The sequence below is a fragment of the Microtus pennsylvanicus genome, chromosome X (genome assembly GCF_037038515.1).
Source record: "Microtus pennsylvanicus isolate mMicPen1 chromosome X, mMicPen1.hap1, whole genome shotgun sequence".
NCBI classification, from domain to species: Eukaryota; Metazoa; Chordata; class Mammalia; order Rodentia; family Cricetidae; genus Microtus; species Microtus pennsylvanicus.
This window is the reverse complement of record NC_134601.1, coordinates 93,572,763-93,595,282: the sequence shown is the minus strand read 5'-3', so window position 1 is coordinate 93,595,282 and position 22,520 is coordinate 93,572,763. Positions and strand designations below refer to the sequence as shown.

At 47.4% G+C, this 22,520-nt stretch overlaps 1 protein-coding gene across 3 annotated transcripts in view; it reads left to right on the top strand.

Moving 5' to 3' along the window:
- The first annotated feature begins 16,601 nt into the window (after positions 1-16,601).
- Klhl15 (kelch like family member 15) overlaps positions 16,602-22,520 on the top strand; it is a 46,218-nt gene continuing 40,299 nt past the window's right edge. For 2 of the 3 annotated variants that reach the window (XM_075958873.1, XM_075958876.1), the window contains exons 1-2: positions 16,602-16,657; positions 17,250-17,458. The gene's annotated coding sequence lies outside the window, so the exon portion shown is untranslated. Of the gene's footprint in view, positions 16,658-16,956; positions 17,075-17,249; positions 17,459-22,520 lie in introns of those variants that run through there. The other variant, XM_075958874.1, reaches the window with a different exon arrangement.

Here is a 22,520-nt window from a genome sequence, read left to right as displayed (position 1 = left end):
GGTGACACACACCTTTAATCCCAGTACTCAGGAGACAGAGGCAGGCGGATCTGGATGAGCGGAGGCCAGCCTGGTCTGCACAGCAAGTCCCAGGTCAGCCAGTCCTACACAGTGAGCTCTTGTCTCCACAAGCAAAAGAAAATACCATATTGAAACCTACAACTTGTATACCAATTAAAGATTTTAAAATATTAAGAAATATTGAGGGGCTGGCGAGATGGCTCAGCAGTTGAGAGCACAGGCTGCACTTCCAAGGGACATGGATTCAAGTTCAATCAATAACCAACCTGATATTTAAAATGGGGAAAAAGTCTAAATAAACTTGTTACCAAAGAAGAGAGATAGCGTAGTGGCTAAGAGCCCCGGCTGCTCTTCCAAAGGACCCAAATTCAATTCCCAGTACTCACATGGCAGTTCACAGCTGTCTGTAACTCTACTTCAAAGGTCTCAGTGGGTATTACACACACATACTTCATTGACAGACATTCAGGGAAAACACTCATACACATACAATAAAAATAAAATCTTTAAGGCCGGGCGGTGGTGGCGCACGCCTTTAATCCCAGCACTCGGGAGGCAGAGGCAGGCGGATCTCTGTGAGTTCGAGACCAGCCTGGTCTACAGAGCTAGTTCCAGGACAGGCTCCAAAGCCACAGAGAAACCCTGTCTCGAAAAACCAAAAAAAAATAATAATAATAATAAATAAATAAATAAAATAAAATAAAATCTTTAAAACTGGCAAAGTGGGGGCTGGGGAGATGGCTCAGAGGTTAAGAGCATTGCCTGCTCTTCCAAAGGTCCTGAGTTCAATTCCCAGCAACCACATGGTGGCTCACAACCATCTGTGGTGAGGTCTGGTGCCCTCTTCTGGCCTGCAGGCATGCAGACAGACAGAATATTGTATACATAATAAATAAATAAATAAATATTAAAAGAAAAAAAAAGAAAGAAAACTGGCAAAGTGTTCTTATATATGAATGCAAAAAGTGTGACTATAATCCCAAAATTTGGAAAGTGGAGTCAGGACAATCAGCTCAAGGCCAGACTTAGCTACACAGAGGGTTCTAAGCCAGCCTGCCTCAACTCCTACCCCACCCAGTCCATGGGAAGATTCTGAAGCTGGATATATATATCAGTGGGAGAGAATTTACTTAATATTCATGAGGCCCGGGGATGCATCAGATCACCAGCACCATCACATCACACCCCCACCACCTAGCACGCGCGCGCGCGCGCGCACACACACACACACACACACACACACACAGGTTCAACAGTCATTAAAGAATGCAAATGAAGCTGGGCGGTGGTGGCACACGCCTTTAATCCCGGCACTGGGGAGGCAGAGGCAGGCAGATCTTTGTGAGTTCGAGGCCAGCCTGATCTATAAGAGCTAGTTCCAGGACAGGCTCCAAAGCTACAGAGAAACCCTGTCTCAAAAAAACAAAAATATAAAATAAGTGTGATGATGACTAGAGTTAGGATCCCCAGATCCCAGATAAGTCAGATGTGGTGACGTGTATATAATCCTATGGCAAGATGGGAACTGGGGACAGGAGAGTTCCAGGAAGCTTAAGGACCAGATAGCCTGGCCTATGCAGCAGCACACAAAAACCCTGTCTCCAAGGTTGCAGGCAAGTAGTGACGTCGGAGGCAGTCCTCTCACTTTCCCACTCATGCTAGGGCACGTGTGCCCACAGTCATGCACATAAATACACACATACACACAATGGTTTTTTTTTAATCTATGATCTGTATATGCAAAAGAACATAAGATTTGAGTTCATTCTTATGTCTGGCTAGAGAGGAAGGTTAAAACTTACTCTGGTGTTTTGAATAGGAATGACTTCTGTGGGTGGAGGCTGCTCATTTGTTTCCCGACCACTCAGACCCGAATAATCACACAGAAACTATATTAATTGTGTTTTTATGCCTGGCCTATAGGGAATGGCACTATTGGGAGGTGCGGCCTTGTTGGAGGAAGTGTGTCACTGTGGGGGCAGACTTTGAGGTCTCATACGTGCACAAGCTATATCCAATGTGGTAGACAGTTCACTTCCTGTTGCCTACAGATCCAGATGTAAAACTCTCAGCTCTTTCTCCAGCATCATGTCTGCCTGCATACCACCTAGCTTCCCACCATGATGATAATGGACAAAAACTCTGAAACTTTAAGCTAACCTCAAACATTTTCCTTTATAAGAGTTGCTGTGGTCATGGTGTTTCTTCACAGCAATAGAAACCCTAAGACACGTACTTATTTATTTGCTTATTTATTTATTTTTGGTTTTCCAAGACAGGTATTCTCTGTATAACAGCCATGTCTGTCCTTGAACTTACTCTGTAGACCAGGCTGGCCTTGAATGCACAGAGATCTGTCTGCTTCTGCCTCCCAAATGATAGGCTAAATATATGCACCACCATTGCCTGGCAACACCTACCTTTTTATGTGTGGACATTCAGTTGTTCTAACAGTATCATTATAAAAGCTATCCTCTTGTGGAATATTAGTTGAAGAAAATAAAGAGCTGAATGGTTAAATAGTTAGGCAGGAGAAAGGATAAGCGGGGTTGGCAGGCAGAGAGAATAGGAGAATCTGGAAAGAGAAGTTTGGGGAGCAACAGAAGGAGAGGAGGACTCCAGGGACCAGCCACCCAGCAAGCCATGGAGTTAGGAGTAAAGAAAGTATATAGAAAGGTTAAAAGCTCAGGGGTAAAAGATGGATGAGATAATTTAAGAAAAGCTGGCCAGAAACAAGCTGGCTAGAATGAGACTCCTTGTGTTTATTTGGGAGCTAGGTGGTGGACTCCAAAGAGCAAAGAGTAAAAAACAACCACCACTACCCTTTTCTTATTGAATTCCCTTAGTACTTTTATATAAAAAGTAAATTAAAAAAATAAATAAAAATTGAGAGCCGGGCGGTGCTGGCCCATGCCATTAATCGCTGCACTCAGGAGGCAGAGGCAGGCAGATCTCTGTGAGTTTGAGGCCAGCCTGGTCTACAGAGTGAGTTCCAGGACAAGCTAGGGCTGCCACACATTGGGCACCAAATGAGTGTTTTGCTGTCCTGCCAGCCAGCTCCCAAATAATGACATGGGGACTTACTATTAATTACGAAAGTTGGGCCTTAGCTTAGGCTTGTCCCATTAGCTCTTTTTTTTATGGTTTTTTGAACATGTTTTTTCTGCAGCTTTGGAGACTGTCCTGGCACTAGCTCTTGTAGACCAGGTTGGCCTCGAACTCACAGAGATCCACCTGCCTCTGCCTCCTAAGTGCTGGGATTAAAGGCATGCACCACCATGGCCTGGCCTCCACTAGCTCTTGTAAATTAAATTAACCCATTTATTTTAATCTGCATTCTGACATGTGTCTTGTTACCTCAGCTCTCCGTACTGCTCATACTGCTTCCTCCACATCTGTGTCTCCTGGAATCTCTCGCAAGTGCCTTGATTCACCTCCTCTTCCTTTCTTCTCCCAGAAGTCCCACGTATACCTCCTGCTTAGCTATTGGTCAATTAGCTTTTTACCACAGAAATCACAGTAAATACATCTTCACACAGTGTGTAAATACCCCACAACAGATCTCTATGAATTCCAGGCCAGCCTGATCTATGAGTTCCAGGCTAGCCAAGGCCCCATGGTGAGACCTTGTCTTGGGCTGAGGATGTAGTTCAGTGGTAGAATGTGTGGTTAGTATGCCCCAAGGTTGTGGGTTTGATCTCTGGTGCCACATTTTTTGACACATTTTTTTTAAAGCATCCACATCGGCTAGAATCAGCCTATAAGAGAGAACATTTGAGTAAGTGTGCAATATAGTAGTGTTAACTATATACATATTGTTGTGCAACTGATTGATGGAAGCTTTGCTTTTCCATCTTTCAAAACAGGAACTTTATACCCACGATTACAGGGCTTTCTTGTTTTCTGAGACAGGCTTTTGCTATGCTGTCCAGATTGGCCTGGAATTTGTTGTGCAGTCCAGCGTGGCCTTGGACTCGTGACCTTCTACCTCAGCCTCCCTAGGGCTGGAATTACAGGTACGTGCTCTCTCTCACACACAGCTTGCCTAGCTTTTTCCTCTTCCTCTCCTTTGTCTCTTCTCCCTCTTTCTCTATGCTAGTGACTTAACCTAGAGCCTCGTGAGTGGCCAAGCACTCACTGGACCGCTAAGCTACACAGCCTCGGCCTGGTTGAGACTGGCTTGAATCTGTATATCAACTTGGGAAGAATTTGAATCTGACAGTATGGAGACTTCCAATTGCTTCTGGGATTTGCTTCACCCATGCTTAGCATTCTGTCATCTGTCACTAAGGCAGTACTCCCCACATCTCTAGGCAACATGAAGTCAGTGCTCCTGGAGGCCAAGTCTGAGCCCAGTGTTCATATATGAGTGATGTTGTGACTCTTTCTCTGTCCTGCCTACCAGCTCTCAAATCACAACACAGAGACTTATTATTAATTATGAAAGCTCGGCAGAGAGTTTAGGCTTGTTTCTAACTAGCTCTTCTAGCTCAAATTAACCCGTTTCTTTTCATTTACGTGCTGCCATGCAGCTCATGCCTTGTTACCTCATCTCCTACATGTCATGCCTCCTCTGCATCGCCTCGGAACTCTGCCCTTCTTCTCAGAGGCCTCTGTACCTGGAAATCCTACCTAGCTGTTGGGCATTCAGCTTTTTTTTTTGGTACATTCAGCTTTTTATTAAACCAATCACAGTGACATATCTTCACATATTGGAAAGGTACCCTGTTTTCTTCTAGTCAGCAACCCAATTCAAAGCTGAGGGGCCCAGAAATGTTTTAGGTTTTCTCTGCCCTGTAAACTACAAAGTGAGATAGTTATACAATCACTGGTTTTTAATTTTCTTTCTCTTCTTCTTCTTCTTCTTCTTCTTCTTCTTCTTCTTCTTCTTCTTCTTCTTCTTCTTCTTCTTCTTCTTCTTCTTCGTCTTTTCTTCTTCTTCTTCTTCTTCTTCTTCTTCTTCTTCTTCTTCTTCTTCTTCTTCTTCTTCTTCTTCTTCTTCATTTTGTTTGGTTTTTCGAGTCACGGTTTCTCTGTAGCTTTGAATCCTGTCCTGGAACTAGCTTTGTAGACCAGGCTGGCCTTGAACTCTCAGAGATCCTCCTGCCTCTGCCTCCCGAGTGTTGGGAATAAAGACATGTGCCACTACCAGCCAACTGGCTTTTAGTTTGTTAAGCACTTATTTGTGCGTGTGTAAGTGTGTGTGGATGAGGGTGGGGGCACATGTGAATACCACAGAGTGTGTGTTGCTCAGAGGAGACTTGGTAAGAGTTGGCTCACACTGTAAGTTTGAGGCCTGCCTGGTCTACAAACCTAGTTCCAGGACAGACTCCAAAAGCTACACAAAGAATACACAGAAACACTGTTTCGGAAAAACAAAAGACAAAAACAACAACAAAAAAAGAGTTGGCTCATTCCTTCTACCACTTGAATTCTGGGACTTTACCTCGGGTTTTCAGACTTGGAGGCAGGCACCTTTACACTCTGAGCATAAAAAGACCTACAGTCACTTTAAAAAAGAATTTAGTCACAGCCAGGCTTGGTGGTGCATGCCTTTATTCCCAGCAGAAGGATTTCTGTGAAATTAAAGCCAGCCTGGTCTACATTGTGAGTACCAGGTCAGTCAAAATTACATAATGAGATCTTGTCTTAGAAAAACAAAACAAAACAAACAACCCAGAATTTAGTTTCTGCTGTGCATGATGGCACATGCCTGTAATTCCAGCACTTGGGACGTTGGCACAGGACAGAGTGGGATGCTGTCTCAAAAATAAGGAAGAAAAGGCACAGCGTGCTAGTGCTCCGACTGCAATTCCAGCCCTTAGGAGGTGGAAGCAGCGTGACCACCAGTTCAAGGCCATTCTTGGCTAGAGAGCAAGTTGAGAGCAGCCTGAACTACAGGATACTGTCTTAAAGCAAGTCATAAAATAGTAAAAAGAGGGTGATGGTAGCTGGAAAGACGGGTTAGTGGTTAAGAGCACTTGCTGCTCTTCCAGAACCCTCTTTGGTCCTCTCAGAACCACCTGGAATTCCAGCTCTGAGAATCCAGTGCCCTCTTCTGGCCTCTGTGGACACCCACACAGACATGACTGTTGCAGGATTTTGTTTAAAAACAACACATGACGTGTACAGAGTGTTCATAAATCACATAAATTAAAATGCAATCTTTTAAAAAATAATTTTATTGGAACCAGGTTCGGTGGCACATATCTTTAATCCCAGCACTTAGGTGCCATATCCCCGCCTTTTACTCTATAAAGTGAGCTCCAGGCTAGCCAAGGCTACGTAAAAACAAAAAAGCAAAAAGAAGCTTCTTTTTTTATTTATGCATTTCTGTGTGCACCTGCTTGTCTGTTCGTATGCATATGCATGCAATGCTCTCAGAGACCAGAAGAGGGCGACAGACTGTTTGGAACTATAGTTTCAGGAGGCCATAAGCTACCCAATGTGGGAGTTTAGAACTAAATTCAGGACTTCAGCAAGAGCAATAAGTGCTCTTAACCACTAAGTCAATCTCTCCAGCCCCAGTGAAAATAAACCTTTAACTTAAAAGGCAGAAGCAGGTGTCTGAGTTCAAAGCTAGCTTATCTATATAGTGAATCCAAGCTAGCTAGGGCCACACAGTGAGACCCTGTTTCAAAAATAAATCTTTAAAAAATGAAAAAAGAAGAATTTAGTTATAGGACCAAGAAATAAGCCAAGTTCCTGTATTCAATCTTTTTTTTTGATTTTTTTGTTTTGTTTTGTTTTTGGGGGGCAGGGTTTCTCTGGGTAGCTTTAGATGTCCTGGAACTAGCTCTTGTAGACCAGGCTAGCCTTGAACTCACAGAGATCCGCCTGCCTCTGCCTCCCTAGTGCTGGGATTAAAGGCGTGCGTCATCACCACCCGGCTCTTATTTGTATTCTTAACTACAGTCCCCAAACTCTTAAGTTTCAAAGAAATTTCTGGAGCCTTTTTACAGTTCACGGTGCAAAGATCATATAGCAACTCTTCATTGGTCCTGCTCAGCTTAACCCTGTCACTCTGTGAGTGTGTAGGTCAGAGGACAGCATGCTAGAGTTTCTCTCTTTCCACCATGTGGGCCCCAGGGAACAGATTCATGTTGTCGGGCTTAGTGGTAGGAACTTTTATCTGCTGAGCCATCTCTCTGGCCCTGTTTTGGCTTTCTGAGACGGGGACATTGTAGCTCAGGTGGGCTTGAATTGACTGTTTAGCTGAGGAGGACCTGGGATCCCTGATCTTCTTGCTTCAACCTCCCTAGTGCTGGAATTACAGGCTTTCACTGACATGTCCAGCTCATTCCTTTTAAATATTTCCACTACTAGAAGACCTTGTCTATGATGATGTTTCAAAGTAAGAATATTCAGTTAACACAGCAATACTCATTGCATCTTCTGGTTTTTGTTTTTTGTTTTTGCTTTTTGTTTGTTTGTTTTTGTTTTTGTGATAGGGTTTCCCTGGCTGTTCGGGAACTCACTCCGTAGCCTAGACTGGCCTTGATCTCACAGAGATCTGCCAGTCTCTGCCTCCGGTGCGCTGGGGTTGAAGGTGTGTGCCACCACCGCACTGCTGGGTGTTTTCTTAATTGGTGATTGATGTGGTGGGCCCCACACACTGAGTGGTGCCACCCCTGGTGCTCCTGAGTGCTATAGGAAGGAAGGATGGACAAGTCATGAGGAGCAAGCCAGTAAGCAGCATTCCTCTGTAGCCTCTGCTTCAGCTCCCTCCTCCAGGTTTCTGGTCTGGTGAGTTCCTGCCAGGACTTCCTGCGATGATCAGCTGTGATGTGGACGTGTAAACAAAATAAACTCTTTCCTCCAAAAGTTGGTTGGGTCATAGCAATATTACAACAGCAATAGAAACCCTACCTATGACGACAGTGGATGGTTCTGAGTGTAAGTGACATTTATGCCACCCTCTCTGAGGCTCGGGGCTTAGAAGAGTGGAGAACCTGGAAGGAAAGGAAAGAGTCACGCATCTTCTGGGTATGGCACAATCAAAACCGTCTGTACCTCACGGCAGCTGTGACTAGGTACAATAGGCCTAAATAAAACTGAATATATCCCCAGTCTATTAGAGATTGGGGAGGAGTTCACAACCCCCTACCCCTTCCTGCTGAACTCTTGGCTCCTAATGGACTCTGGGGGTGGGACAGTCATTGTCTTGAGTTCTGTATCCATTGATGAGCCCACCAGGCTCCAATGGATAATTCCAAAACCATTGCTGCATGGTCCTGGTGAAAATGGATCTCATTAAAAAATGACAAAACAACGATTTAATATGGGGACTTGTGGGGGTGTATGATAAGAATTGGGGGTATGGGTTATTCATGCCGACTCAGGCAGTGGGGGCAGCTTTCCTGGCTGCACAGACCCCCTTTGTAGGCCCTGCCCCTGAAGACCTCCAGTTGCCAGGCTTCACTCCCAGACTCTGACAGCCCAGTCTGACCCATTGAGGCGTAAAACCGGCTAGCCCACTCCACTCCCGGGACCACCAGCTGCCAGACCCCACTCTTGAGGAGCTCCAAGGGCCCTGCCCCGTCCCTGAGAAGCTCCATGGCCTGACCCCGCCCCTGAGAGGCTCCAATGGCCTGACCCCGCCGCTAAGTAGCTCCAATGGCCTGACCCCGCCCCTGAGAAGTTCCAATGGCCTGCCCCTGCCCCTGAGAAGCTCCAATGGCCTGACCCCGCCCTAAGAAGCTCCAAGGGCCCTGCACCGCCCCTAAGAAGCTCTAATGGGCTGACCCAGCCCCTAAGAAGCTCCAATGGCCTGACCCCGCCCCTGAGAAGCTCCAATGGCCCTGACCTCACCCCTAAGAAGCTCCAAGGGCCCTGCCCCGCCCCTGCGAAGCTCCATGGTATGACCCCGCCCCTGAGAAGCTCCAAGGGCCCTGCCCCGCCCCTAAGAAGCTCCAATGGCCTGACCCCACCCTTAAGAAGCTCCATGGCCTGACCCCGCCCCTAAGTAGCTCCAATGGCCTGACCCCGCCCCTGAGAAGCTCCAATGGCCTGACCCCGCCCCTAAGTAGCTCCAATGGCCTGACCCCGCCCCTGAGAAGCTCCAATGGCCTGACCCCGCCCTAAGAAGCTCCAAGGGCCCTGCACCGCCCCTAAGAAGCTCTAATGGGCTGACCCAGCCCCTAAGAAGCTCCAATGGCCCTGACCCCGCCCCTAAGAAGCTCCAAGGGCCCTGCCCCGCCCCTGCGAAGCTCCATGGCCTGACCCCGCCCCTAAGTAGCTCCAATGGCCTGACCCCGCCCCTGAGAAGCTCCAATGGCCTGACCCCGCCCCTAAGTAGCTCCAATGGCCTGACCCCGCCCCTGAGAAGCTCCAATGGCCTGACCCCGCCCCTAAGTAGGTCCAATAGCCTGCCCCTGCCCCTGAGAAGCTCCAATGGCCTGACCCCGCCCCTAAGTAGCTCCAATGGCCTGACCCCGCCCCTGAGAAGTTCCAATGGCCTGACCCCGCCCCTGAGAAGCTCCAATGGCCTGACCCCGCCCTAAGAAGCTCCAAGGGCCCTGCACCGCCCCTAAGAAGCTCTAATGGGCTGACCCAGCCCCTAAGAAGCTCCAATGGCCTGACCCCGCCCCTGAGAAGCTCCAATGGCCCTGACCTCACCCCTAAGAAGCTCCAAGGGCCCTGCCCCGCCCCTGCGAAGCTCCATGGTATGACCCCGCCCCTGAGAAGCTCCAAGGGCCCTGCCCCGCCCCTAAGAAGCTCCAATGGCCTGACCCCACCCTTAAGAAGCTCCATGGCCTGACCCCGCCCCTGAGAAGCTCCATGGCCTGACCCCGCCCCTAAGTAGCTCCAATGGCCTGACCCCGCCCCTGAGAAGCTCCAATGGCCTGACCCCGCCCCTAAGTAGCTCCAATGGCCTGACCCCGCCCCTGAGAAGCTCCAATGGCCTGACCCCGCCCTAAGAAGCTCCAAGGGCCCTGCACCGCCCCTAAGAAGCTCTAATGGGCTGACCCAGCCCCTAAGAAGCTCCAATGGCCCTGACCCCGCCCCTAAGAAGCTCCAAGGGCCCTGCCCCGCCCCTGCGAAGCTCCATGGCCTGACCCCGCCCCTAAGTAGCTCCAATGGCCTGACCCCGCCTCTGAGAAGCTCCAATGGCCTGACCCCGCCCCTAAGTAGCTCCAATGGCCTGACCCCGCCCCTGAGAAGCTCCAATGGCCTGACCCCGCCCCTAAGTAGGTCCAATAGCCTGCCCCTGCCCCTGAGAAGCTCCAATGGCCTGACCCCGCCCCTAAGTAGCTCCAATGGGCTGACCCAGCCCCTGAGAAGCTCCAATGGCCTGACCCCGCCCCTAAGTAGCTCCAATAGCCTGACCCAGCCCCTGAGAAGCTCCAATGGCCTGACCCCGCCCCTAAGTAGCTCCAATGGGCTGACCCAGCCCCTGAGAAGCTCCAATGGCCTGACCTCACCCCTAAGAAGCTCCAATGGCCTGACCCCGCCCCTGAGAAGCTCCAATGGCCTGACCCCGCCCCTAAGAAGCTCCAATGGCCTGACCCCGCCCTAAGAAGCTCCAATGGCCTGACCCCGCCCTAAGAAGCTCTAATGGGCTGACCCCGCCCTAAGAAGCTCCAATGGCCTGACCCCGCCCTAAGAAGCTCTAATGGGCTGACCCCGCCCTAAGAAGCTCCAATGGCCTGACCCCGCCCTAAGAAGCTCTAATGGGCTGACCCAGCCCCTAAGAAGCTCCAAGGGCCCTGCCCCGCCCCTGAGAAACTCTAATGGGCAGACCCAGCCCCTAAGAAGCTCCAATGGCCTGACCCCGCCCCTGAGAAGCTCCAATGGCCTGACCTCACCCCTAAGAAGCTCCAAGGGCCCTGCCCCGCCCCTAAGAAGCTCCAATGGTCTGACCCCGCCCCTAAGAAGCTCCAATGGCCTGGCCCGCCCCTAAGAAGCTCCAAGGGCCTGACCCCGCCCCTAAGAATCTCCATGGCCTGACCCCTCCCCTGAGAAGCTCCAACAGCCAGGCCCCACCCCTAGGACCTCCAATAGCTAGGCCCCGCCCCTGAGTAGCTTCAACAGCTAGGCCCCGCCCCTGAGTGGCTTCAACAGCTAGGCTCCGCCTCTGAGGAGTTCCAGCAGTCAGGCCCCGCCCCTAGGCCCTCCAACAGCTAGGCTCTGCCCCTGAGGAGTTCCAAGGCCAGGTCCAGCTCCCAAGAAGCTCCATTGACTAGGCTCCACCCCCAGACTTCTCTAACAGCATAACTTCCTTTTCCAAACCCTCTCCCCAAGGTAGGAGAGTGGCCAGGTGCCGCCCTACAGAAAAAAATCCCACTAATCCCTGATCGTGCCTCGAGATCAGGCCACACCAATCCCACCAATCCCATGCCACCCTGGAAAGCTCCAACCCCCAAGAAACCCTATATAAGGCCTGCCTTCTGTTCAGTTCTCTGTTGCCTCGCACCTGAACCCAGGCAACCATCTACCTGAGTTTTCCCTCCTAGTAAATCTGTGTGTGAAGTTTATTGTGCAGTGTGACTTTGTGGTAATACTTGGCTCCCGACTGTCAGGATAGCTTTTTGTGGGGTGACTCACATAGGCTCTCCTGGTGCCTGTGCTCCCCCTTAGGGTCTGAGCCCCACTAGGACCCTCACCCTCACCTCTGGTCCACCCACAACAGACTCACCTTCCTGCTCACCAATTGCTTGGCACCCCATCCACCAGTGGCAATTTGTTCAATTCCCCCTTCTGTTGGTCATGTAAATGCTTCCCTGAGCCTGAGGAGGTGACCATTGAGTATCTGGCAGCCCTCTGGTACTCTTGGAACTGTGGTACCCCACAGCCTTGGTCTTTAGGCTATTTTGGGTCTCTTCACCTGACCCTGTCCCCTCTACCCTTGCAGCTGTAATCCTGCAGTTTCCTGTGCCCCTTCCTGCCCTCTTCTCCTGCCTTCCCTTCAGAGCTGCCCGTCATAATCCCACAACTCCTCTAGACTCTCATAGCTAGACATTTCCTGTCTATTTCCCAATCTTCTTGTGAGGTTTGTTGTGTGACTTTGTGGTATTCCTTGGTTCCACACTGCCAGGATACCTTTCCCTTAGGAGCTGCACCGTTTGTATGGGTAGATTAAATAGGATGTCTGCTGTACATATATGAAATGATCAAAGAACAAACTTAATACATGTTAAAACAACAACAAGAGAGATGACATAGGTTACTGTTTGTGGCCTTTGAAAAAGCAAACTATAGCTACTCTCTTCTTCCCTTCTCTTGGCCTATATTTTCACCCTATTCAGTTATTAGTGGTTGTTGAAGAGCTTTCTGCTTCTTCTAGGTTTAGATGCAGCCTGTGGCTGCCTTATTTACTCTTTCTCCCTCCTCTCTTTCCTTCTGGATTTATAGATCTCCCCCTTTGAGAAGCCTTGCTCAATCTTTCCAAGCCTGGGTTCTACCAGACTACCCCATGTCACCTCAAACTATTGCCCTGAGCCCAGCTTTGAATGTTTTGAACGCTGATGGCTATCTGTAGGGGCTGTGCTGTTAGTCTAAATACTGCTATGAGATAATTTGCTTCCTCAGTTTAAAGGGTGGAAATAAGCCTGGGGGTAACTCAGTGGTAGAGCCTTTACTTAGCCAGGCACCGGGTTCTGTCTCCAGCCTCTTCCCCATGCCCACTCCCCACCAAAAAAGAAAGGCTTAGGTAGGATATCAAGAGTAGACATTAAAAACGTTTAGCATTTACATGATTTCAGGATAGGTCATGATGAATTCTCTTTTTTGGTCATGTAAATTTAAATTTAATTCATTTTCCGTGGATAGCTCCTCATAGTTTTGAAATAATGCAATGTACAGTTTAGGCACCCTGTCTCTTGTGGTTACACAGATCCTGCTGAGTCATTCTGGTCATGTGGACTTAAGTTACTGATTTATTTTCCTTGAGTGGCTCCCAGGGTTGTTGCTAATACAATGTACACACTTGAAATGCCTCTCTTTGGGCAGTGGGTTACTTAGATCATGGTGAGCCATTCGGCTTTGCAATTACTAACTTGTTTTGCTGGTGGAGAACCTATGTTCCTGAAAAACAGTAAGGTATGACCTTGCTAGGTATGACCTAGAGTGGTTTTTTGCCTTTGTACTCAGGATCCTTTCTTAGTGTTTAAGGAATTAACCCATCTGAATCCTGGGGAGGGATTTGGGCTTCGTGATATGAGAGAATATAGGGGAACAATGCAAAGATTCTTACTAAATAACTAGAGATTGACAGTAAGGGATGACAAGTGAGGAAAACCCTTGTGTAGACATCTCCAGAAGCCTTGACCTATTTAAAGAGATGGAAGTTTTGATGCAGTTCCCGTACAGTATTTACTTTTTCTGGAAAAGTGGGTCAGGTTCATGAATTAAAAGGTAGGCAGAGAGTTGGAAAAATTTGGAGAAATGAAGAGAGACCAGGAGGCCAGGGGAAATAGAAAAGAAGAGGAGCCAGTGCTAATGAAGGGTACCAGTCACAGCCAAGATGCTTAAACACCAAGCAGGACTCTTCCTTTATTCATATGCATCCCAATTTCCCATTAGTCATGCATCAGAAGAGCTCAAGGTATTCTTTTGTTTTCAGAGGTAGGGTCTAGCTGGTTCAATTTCTGCAACCTCTTTCCTTAGCCTTGTTAATTCTGGTACTGCAAGTACACACTACCACTGTAGGCTTTCAACTTCTTAAAACATAAAACAAAACAGAAAAGGAAGGGGACAAGGGGGGAATATAATATTGTCAATCCTTGTAATCCCCGAGTTATGATCGCCTTCAAATCCCAGCCCAAGTTTCTAGCATGTCTCAGGTCTGTCAGTCAGCCAGACATCAACAGACTGGGACATATGTATTGTATTCTTTTTTTTTCAAAGATTTTATTTATTATGTATACAGGTGTTCTGTCTGCATGTACACCTGCAGGTCAGAAGAGGGCATCAGACCCCATTACAGATGGTTGTGAGCCACCATGTGTTTGCTGGGTCTTGAACTCAGGACCTCTGGAAGAGCAGACACTGCTCTTAACCTCTGAGCCATCTCTCCAGCCCCATGTATTGTATTCTTTTTTTAAAAATATTTATTTGGGCCGGGCGGTGGTGGCGCACGCCTTTAATCCCAGCACTCGGGAGGCAGAGGCAGGCGGATCTCTGTGAGTTCGAGACCAGCCTGGTCCACAAGAGCTAGTTCCAGGACAGGTTCCAAAACCACAGAGAAACCCTGTCTCGAAAAACCAAAAAAAAAAAAAAAAAAAAATATTTATTTATTTATTATGTATACAATATTCTGTGTGTACGCCTGCAGGCCAGAAGAGGGCACCAGACCCCATTACAGATGGTTGTGAGCCACCAAGTGGTTGCTGGTGTATTGTATTCTTAACACTTAGGCTAGGGAGCTAAGAAAAGACAACACAGGCAGGGCACTCATACTTGTGATCCTAAAACTTGGGAGGCACAGACGGCTTTTGGGGGCTCTTCCAGAATGAAGGCATTCTAGTTACTTTCCAGCGCGATGAGAAAAGTTGTCATGGTTGCTTAAGGATGTTGTTTCAGGACTAGAGATATAGATCAATTGACAGAGCACTCGTGTAGCACGTATGAGGTCCCGGATTCAATCCCTCCCATCTGACGTGTGCTAGGCAAGTACTACACCAGGGGTTCTCAACCTGTGGGTTGCCATCTCTTTGGAGTTGCATATATCCTGAATATCAGATATTTACATTATGATTCATAACAGTAGCAAAATTACAGTTATGAAGTGGCAACGAAAAAATTTTATGGTTGGGGTCACCGCAAAATGAGGAGCTGTATTAAAGGGTCGCAGCATCACGAATGTTAAGAATCACACTGCACTATACACTACTGTGAGGTGGGGGCAGGAGGATCAAGCCATCCTGGGATAGTTGAGAGACTATCTCAAAAAAAAAAAAAAGGACCAGTGACAAAGACAAGTCTCAGCAGGTAATGGCACTTGCTACCAAGTATTGCAACTTGAATTTGACAACCTAAATTCAATCCCCTGCATCCATATGATAGAAAGAGGAACCCACCTCACCCACCCCCTGCAAGCTGTCTGATCTTCACGGCTCCCTCTCCTACCAAATACATGAATATAAATAAATAAAAGGATGTAGTTTCAATTACATACTGCACTTATGGCGGTGTTCTCAAAAGATTATAATGGAGCTGAAAAATCCCCACTACCTACTGATGTCTCAGCTATCCTAACAACTGTAGTGCAATACATTACTCCTTTTGTGGTTGATTCTGGAAGAAACGAACCATCATGCTGCCAGTCATATCAAACCATAGCACCTTCGAAAAAGCACACACGCGTGTGTGTATCAGATAAGGAATCTATCTATCTATCTATCTATCTATCTATCTATCTATCTATCTATCAGATAAGGTCTCACTAGGTAATCCCTGGCTAGCCTAGAATTCATTATGTAGATGAAGCTGGCCTCACACTCACAACAATCTCTTTCCTCTGCCTCTCAAGTGCTGGAATTAAAGGCGCACACCGCCACATTAGGCCTCCATCTAGGTTTGCCTAACAGTGAAATTGCCTGCCTATTGATTTCTCAGAACACATCACTGTTGTTGAGCAATGCCTGGCTGTAATTGAAAACAGGAATTACTGCTGCAGGTGTCAGTTTATTTAGATAAGTTTATTTAGATAAGATAAGTTTATTTAGATAAGATAAAACTTAAATTTATTTTCCTTGGTGGAGGTAGAGGTAGGAGAAGCCAAAAAACTATCTGCAAAGGTCAGAAATGATCAATGGGTGCCTTAATTTTAAACTGGTAGTATAACCAGTGGCTTCCACTAAGTGTTTCTGTCATCTACGACTTCCTCACAGAGACCCATAATAAATTTACAAGAGTCCTCTGCTGTAGTTCCATATTCTTAAATCAAGAAAATGTGATATTTAAGGGTCATGACCTTAAATTCTATAGCAGACTTGTAAACACACACACACACACACACACACACACACACGCACGCACTCACACTTCGTTCTTGCCTATTTTGCCGCAAAAGAAATCCGCTTTTTTAGTCCGCACTTTTCTCCCTGTGGTGAAGTCATGCCATTTTCTATGAGTTTTTTCATGTCTGGGAAATGTATCTGTGAAATGTGTAATTACTATGCAATAAGCCGGGTGGAACTGTGACGCAACGACCCATTGCAAATTGCCTTATAGAAATGTCATTTAGTGTTGCTCTAGTCACTTTTATAACAGGTACTGTGGGCAAAGCTTCCCCTCATCCCATGGTGTGCAAGATGCGAAAAATGGAATTTTCCGGGTTTTCTAGCACTCAACTTGCGCACCCCATGTTCGCCGCAGCGCCTCAGGGCCCACCTCCCGGGCAGGCGAGGTGACACTGGTCGCCGGGGGAGGTGCACCGCCAATCCTCTATAGCCCCGACGGCGGTGCTCAGAAGGGACGTCTCACCGGCTCCGGACTGCAGCACTCCGCTACCTCTTTCCCTCGGAGCCCCTCCCAAGTCCCCGCTACTGTGACAGGCCAGCCTCAGGGACGAGGCGCGCAGTGGGACAATCCTCCCACTACCCGGCTCCCACACCCCGCTCCCGCTCCGTGGCGCCGGAAGTGACGCGCTTTGGTTCGAAGATGGCGGCATTGGCGTTCGACCAGGGAGAAGGTAAACACCCGGCAGGCGGCGCGCTCGCCCCTACGGGGCACCCTCAGGGTTTCAGGAGACCTCTCTGGCCTCCTCTCGAAGCCGCGGCTTCCCGCTCCCGCCCGCTCCCACGGAGAGGCCGGCTCCGAGTCCTCGACCCCGTGGTCTGGGCCCCCTACCAGCAGCCCCGCCTCCCTGGGCGGGCCCCGGGCGAGGCTCCCGTGGCCCGCAGGGGGCGCGAGGCCCGGAGCGGCCCCTGGCTCATGGCCCCGCTCGCCCCGCCCCTTTCCCGCCCCTTTCCCGCTTTCCTCCACCCCCGGCGTGGGTGATCCTGAGGCTCCGCGCGCTTCGGGGCAGAAACCCGGAGACACCGTCGCCGACTTCGCTCCTGCTGCTAGCGTCTCTGCCGTTGCCTTCGACCCCCTCAGCTCTCTCCCGGTTCGTGGCCCTACGCGGGGTGCTCTTGCCGAACCCTGTTGGGGGTGCCGCGAGCCTCACCCCCCTCCCCTCCCCGGTAGCGGCAAGTCTGGGCCCCGGCCCCGACGCCAGCCGTGCGCCTCCCGCCTAGCCCAACTGTCTGGACTCGCTACTCAAGCGCTGTCTTCTTTCCCAGGACTGCTTCTGAGGGGACCTCGGGTTCGCACGCTCGCCCCGCGCCGGAGCGCCCCGGCGCGGCCAGGGAGCGGCCCCTGGTAGAGGTCTAGAGAGCCTCCCGAGGTCCGTGCCGGCGCCCGTCGTCCGACCCTCCCACCGTTCGGCCCACCGGCCCGCTTCTTCCTGATGCAGACTGCCGTCCACTAGAGGCTGGACAGGACCCCCGAGGTGCGTAGCCGCCCCTGGCCGCCGGCCTGCGGAGCCCGGGCTTTGCCCGCGGCCCCGAGGAAGGCACGGGCTCCGTGGCCCTTGCTGCACCGGCGGCGCTCAAACATTTCCTAAGACGCTGGGACCCGATTTGTCTTTGAGTTTACTTAAATTGTTTGAAATGTAAATTTTCTTTTTCCAGGGGAACAGAGAGAGAGAGGGAGAGACAGAGAGAGAGGAAAAAAAAAGGAAGAAGCATAATTCAGCCATTTTTTGCAGCACAGAGCTGCAGGTACCATGGTTATTTTCCCCCTAACCGGTTCCTTCCCTTTAAAAATCCGAGTTGTGCCTGAAATAGAACTGTGCGGATTGTGAGGCAATAAAGCGTGGAATCGGAACGTCTGGGGCCGCCTGGGTGGCTGAGAAAATCCCGTGCAGAACCTCAGTCAGTCCGAGCCACATCAGAAGGTAGTGAGGACTATATGAGGTCATGTATGTAAAAATAATCTATAGCTGCAAAGTGTCGTCGCAAATGTAAGGTCATTTCTTTTTTTTTAAGTACCCTTTGCTGGAGTGGTTAATGTGGCTAACTGTTGCTGCCTCTTAATTTCTATATTATAAGTAAATAAGTACGGAATAGCAAAACAGTGCTGTGATCGATGGCTGTTTAATAGGCACGTTGGCTGGCTTGCCTCCTACAAAATGCTAGCTGCTTCTTTAAAATAACGGTATTCTTTAATTCAGATCTCATGTCACTATAGGGCTTGTCATCTTTCTAGGCCTCTCAGGCCCTTTTCTGACTCAGAATATTTCTTATGTTTTTCAGAGTTTCTCTTTGCTATCTGATTTGCCGTTGTCATTTTTAAAAGTGTATATGCTCTAATTGCAATGTTTGCTTTTCATGTCTAGGGAACAGGATGACTGAATGCTTCTACCCGTTTGAAAATTGTTTTTTGAAGAGCTTACAAATGCATGCATATTTCTCTAATGCTTAATAGATCTAGAAATGTGTAATGAATCTCAACATTTTAGTTTTTAATGTAATATTTGTGTAATTAAATTCTATTTTCAATCACAACACTCAGTAGGTGCCTTGAGTCACAGTTTGTCAGTGGTAAAGGATGTTAATTAATGCTCTTTACTACTGGCTAATTTGGCAGAAAGATAAGCTAGTAATATTTGTGGTTTGAAAATATTTTGCTAGAGTTTCAAAACTGTAGGATGTTTTGACTTAAAATAGTCAATAAAAAGTGAAAGGATCATTTTGGAGTATATTATTTTTAGTTGGTAATAAGTGTTTTTTAATTCCCTAGTCTAATACCAGTTGTCTTTCACAGTATGCTTCTGTGTTTTGTAAAAAGACAGAATAATGTAAGGGGGGCAGGATTAATTTGGAAAAGGAGCAGCCAACTTTAAAGTGGCTGCTTTTATATTTTGGATTTATCCCTTGTCCTAAAGATAATTTTGACTGATCACTACGTTACCAAAAATTTCAGAGTTTGATCTCTGCCTTGTTGTGGGTTATTTAGGGATGAAATTGTGGAACCAAGACTGGCTTGACTGAATTCATGTGTGTTTAGAAGGGGGAAGTCCCAAACTTGTTTTAATGTGTTAAATATAATGTGTGAATATAAATGAATAGTGAAATTTGTGTTAATAATTTCAAATTGGAATTTTTCTTTACTTAGGACAACTTATATCAACAAATAAAAATACATCATGACAAGTCGAGAGATGGGAGAAAGGAAAAAGTGCTATATTTTAGTACCTTTAACTTGAATTCCCCCCCCCCCCCATTTTGACCCCTCTCCCTATGATGTTGGTGGCCCACCCTCAGGTTTGAGCTTTCAAATTGCAAATGTTTCATGACTGAATGTTAAGTTAGGACAATGAATCTTAGTCTGGGTTGGGGGCATGTTGTAGATTAATTTATTACCAGACATTTCTTTAGAACTAGAATACCATAGCTCCTTTGGGCTTTTTTAAAAACCGAAGAAAAACGAAAGCTGGTCATTGGTGAGGGCTTGCAGTAATGGTAGTTAATTAGAAAGGTGTACAACTCGGAAAACTCGGGAGGACACTAGTTACGTAATATAACCTTAGGCCAGTAACTTGACCTCATATTTTGGATTTTTTTTCATCTTTAAATTGAGAGTGGTTATAGAACATGGAGATTTGTGAAGTAAATTTCTTCATAGATCAAGTATTTATTAAGCATTTACTATGTGATACACACTGTTCTAGGTGCTGGGGATTCAAGTTAGTAGTAATAGTTTTAACAATTTTTTTGTTTTGGATTTTTTTTTTTCAGACAGTTTTTCACTGTAGCCCAGGTTTGCTTTAAAGTTAGGGTAATCCTCCTGCCTCAGCCTCCCATGTACTGGCATTATAGGCATGTGTAGCTAACTATATGTGGCACAAAACAAAATTATTTGAAGAGAAAATAAAACTATGGTGGCCCATTTCTGTAGTTTTAGTACTAGGAGGTGGAGGCAAGAGGATCAGTTGAGAGTCTTCTTCAGTAGAAGCAGCCTGGAATATGAGACCCTATCTTAAAGTTTTTTACTTCAGCATTAAATATACATTAGGAAAAAAATAAAGCAGAGATGAAGATGTGGATTCTTTGGTTGATGGAATAGAGGGGTTTTGTATTTTTTCTTTTTTGGTTTTTTTGAGACAGGGTTTCTCCGTAGCTTTAGAGCCTGACCTGGAACTAGCTCCTGTAGACCAGGGGCTCAGAACTCACAGAGATCCGCCTGCCTCTGCCTCCCAAGTGCTGGGATTAAAGGCGTGCGCCATCACCGCCCGGCCAGGTTTTGTAATTTTTATTTGTAACACCCAATTATGTGTTACACCCTTGGTACAGTTCGCACGCCACTGTACCGTACGTCAGTCGGGCAAGGGCTTGGAGATTGAAAGAACACACAAAGAGACCTGGGTCATTCTAAAGGAGATCAGCGGAATGCCGTTTATTCAAACTTGGGGAAATCCTTCTGTACCTAACTGCTGCACAAGGACCTCCACCCAGGCAGGTGGGAAATTACCATACCAACAATGGAGTCAATGCCCTACAGCTAATCACCAGGCGGGACAGGGGAAGCACAGGGACAAACAGAATGCTTAGTCAGCTGACCAGAAACTGTCCTCTCACCCCAGGAACAAGGGTAGACCCGGGCCCTACTTTTTTTTTTTTTGATTTTCGAGACAGGGTTTCTCTGTAGTTTTTGGTGCCTGTCCTGGAACTAGCTCTTGTAGACCAGGCTGGCCTCGAACTCACAGAGATCCGCCTGCCTCTGCCTCCCGAGTGCTGGGATTAAAGGCGCGCACCACCAGCGCCCAGCCCGGGCCCTACATTTATTTATGTTTTAACCACTGAGCCATCTCTCCAGCCCCCATTTATTTATGTTTTGTTTGTTTGCTTTTTTTAGGATAGGGTCTCTGTGCTGTAATCTTGGCTGTAGACTAGGCTGGCCTTGAACCCACAGAGATCCTCCTGCCTCTGCCTCCTGAGTGCTGAAAAAAGGTACCACCAAGCCCACTGGTTCTGTTATTTTAACAGGGATTTGGGACAAGGTCTCATTGAGACTGATCTAAAGGGAGTCATAGATACCTGGATAGAGTAATCCTAGGCAAAAAGGAACAAGTGAGGTGAGGCTAATTTTCTAGGAACAGCAGCAACAAAAGGAAGAGTAGAAGGAGCTTATTGTTGCCATTTTAGGAACCAATAGAAAGGCTCCCATAGGTCATTTTCCATAGGTATACCTTGTATTGCTGTTGGCTCAAAAGTAGATGACCATGGGGCTAGAAAGATGGCTCAGTGATTAAGAGCACTAGTTGCTCTTCTAGAGGATCAGGGTTCAATTCCCAGCATCCACATGTTGGCTCACAACTAAATGTAATTCCAGTTCCAGGTCACCCTAGACTCTTCTGGCTTCCATGGCCACTAGGCACTCTCATGGTACACAGACATATATGCAGCCAAAACACCCATACCACAAAATGAAAAAAAAATTTAGATGACAAGGGGGCCAGGAATGGTTCCCCGGATCTTTAATTCAAGCATGAAGAAGGCAAAGGCAGGTAGATTTCTGAGTTCAAATCTCTCCAGGGCTACAAAGTGAAGCCCTGTCTCCAAATAAACAACCTTCTCCCAGTAAAAAAATAAGTAGATGGCCTTTTGTTTTTGTTTTGCTTTGTTTTTCTGAGATAGGGTCTCTACATAGCCCTAGCTGTCCTGGAACTCACTATGTAGACTAGGCTAGCCTCGAACTTACAGAGATCTGTTTGCCTCTGCCTGCAAGTACTGGGATTAAAGTGTGTACCAACACATGTGGCAGTAGATAACCTTTCAAGTTAGAATTTTTAAAAATTATTTTTTTGTCTGTGTCTTTGTGTATGTAGGAGTGTACATATGAAGGTCAGAGGACAATGCAGGAGTTGGTTCTCATCTTCCACCATTTCGTTCCCAAGAATTGATTGAATTTAGATAGTCGGTCTTGGGGGCAAGTGCCTTTACAAATTGAGCCATCTCAGTAGACCAGAATTATAACTATTTTTGGAAGAGGGTGCTGAGGATTGAATTGCCCAGAGCCTCACATGTACCAGGCAAGTGCTCTTTGACTGAATGACGTTCTCGACCCAGAACTTTTAATTTCGGAATAATAAAGAGTGAAAAAGTAAAATATATTCTATTTTTTTCTTTCAAGACAGGGTTTCTCTGTAGCTTTGGAGCCTGTCCTGGAACTAGCTCTTACAGACCAGGCTGGCCTTGAACTCAGAGATCCCCCTGCCTCTGCCTCTGGGATTAAAGGCATGCGCCACCACTACCCAACTTTTTTCTTCTTTTTAATACTTGGAGGTAGAGGTTGAAGCTAGGGTTTTATGTGTTGGGCAAACACCATACGTTTAAATTATATCCTCAGCCCTTCATATTTTTCTCTTTTTTTGTATATTCAAATGCATATGAGCCACGACAAGAATGTGAAGGTCAGAATACAACTTGTAGGAGTTGGTTCTCTCCTTCCACCACACGTAGCCAGGGATCAAGCTCAGATCATCACACTTGGTAGCAGGCTTCTTTACT